We start from the raw sequence: 2,014 nt of genomic DNA, 5'->3' as shown, positions 1-2,014 counted from the left end.
AAAAAAAAAAAAAAAAAAAATTTCAAATTGCCCTGATTCCTACAATGATGTGTAAAAAATTTTGTCTACTAAAGAGTACAGATAATATTCTAGTAGAACTACCATTCTAGCTGTCTGTAAAAGATTATTCTATCCACAAAACACTTTATTTTTTCCTCTATTTTTACTATAATATAGGACAGTTAATTCATTTACCTAAATTTATTAACCTAGTAGCATGGCTGATCTGTCAATCTTTTGCCTTTGTGAAAACAAAAGTCATGGGAGAGAAGTAATATACCCTAATGCTCATATAATATAATCTGGTATAATATAAACATATATTTATTATATTATTTTTTTCAAATAACATTAAAAGTAATATCTATATTTTCAAATGAAGAGTACTAGTACCTGGCATATATAAGTAGCTGGGTTAGAATAAATCAACACACTATATGTTTCCTTTCCTTTTCTTTCTTCTTTGTTAGTAAAATTTATGTTTGGTATCAGAATTCCTAGAAACTTTTAAGAACTGACTCCAGTTAGTCTCTGTTTCTGTATACATTTGTGTGTGTATATATAACCCTTTACATAGTGAAGCATTTCTTTAGCATAAGGAAGGTGTATTACTCCATTCTTGCACTGCTATAAATACCTGAGACTGGGTCATTTATAAGATAAGAGATTTAATTGGCTCATGGTTCCTTAGGCTGTACAGGAAGCATATGGCATCATCTACTTCTGGGGAAGCCTCAGGGAACTTTTACTCATGGCAGAAGGCAAAGTGGGAGGAGGCGTCTTACAATGCAATAATAGGACCAAGAGAGGGAGGGGGGAGGTATTACATAGTTTTAAACAACCGTATTTTGTGAGAATTCAAAGCTCCAAGGAGAATGGTGTTAAACCATGAGAAACCACCCCAGTGATCCAGTTAACCTCCCACCAGGCCCTACCTCCGATATTACAATTCAACACAAGATTTGGACAGGAACACAGATCCAAACCATATCAGAAGGTAAATTTTTGTAATATATTTGTGCCTCTGAATGTTTTAGACATTTTTAATAAAAACTTGCTGTGAGAGGAAAACTAATTTCAGTAATTCAGATAAAGCAGCTTGAGATTGAATGCATAATTTATTTTAAAATATTCATTTACTTTCTACTTTTTGAGTACATATCATGCTGTTTTTACTCACCTGATACAAAAAAGGTTCAAATAAAATTATAGTGAAGAGTTAATAACTAAGTTAAATGTCCTAGTTTATTTTGTGTTGCCATACAGAGTACCAGAGACTGGGTAATTAATTTAAAAAATTGAAGTTTATATGCCTCAGGGTTTTGAAGGCTGAGAAGGTTAAGTGCTGGCTTCTAGTGAAGGTCTTTGTGATGCAGCAACCCATGGCAGAAGACAGAAGGGCAGGTGAGTACATCAGATAGAGAGAAAGAGGATATAACTCATGCTTTTGATCAGGAACCCATTCCGGGGATAATTAACTCATTCCCATGGCATATGGCAGCAACCCATTCTTACTGTTCTCACCTCTTAATATAATCGCAACAGCCATTAAATTTCAACATGGATTTTGGAGGAAACATTCAGACTATAGCATTAAGTGAATAATGAATACTGCTCTTAGCACAGTGGATAGACTCAAAACCTTCCGTGCTTTCTCTTTTCTGTTTGTGTGATCAAGTACAGAAGTACTCAAAGGGATGTTCATGTTTTGGAGGTGGTGAATTAGTAGTGGGCAATCTATGAACCAATTAGTCAATTCGAGTTATCAAGCATAAATAACAAATATACAAAATTCATTGGATGGTGCAATTAATGGTTTAAACCATCAGTTTCAATTGTAATTTTCAGTTATATGTTTGATATCATGTGAGTGGATTCTATACAACTGTCTCTTTTTTTTTTTTTTTTTTTTTTTTTTGAGGGGGAATTTTTCTCTCTCCCCCGGGCGGGGGCCGTGTGGGCATCTCCGCGCACACCCAAACCCCTCCCCCCCGGGGCCCCCCCTCTCCCCCCC

The sequence above is a fragment of the Hylobates moloch genome, unplaced genomic scaffold (genome assembly GCF_009828535.3).
Source record: "Hylobates moloch isolate HMO894 unplaced genomic scaffold, HMol_V3 SCAFFOLD_650, whole genome shotgun sequence".
Lineage (NCBI taxonomy): Eukaryota > Metazoa > Chordata > Mammalia > Primates > Hylobatidae > Hylobates > Hylobates moloch.
This window is presented reverse-complemented; position numbering follows the sequence as displayed.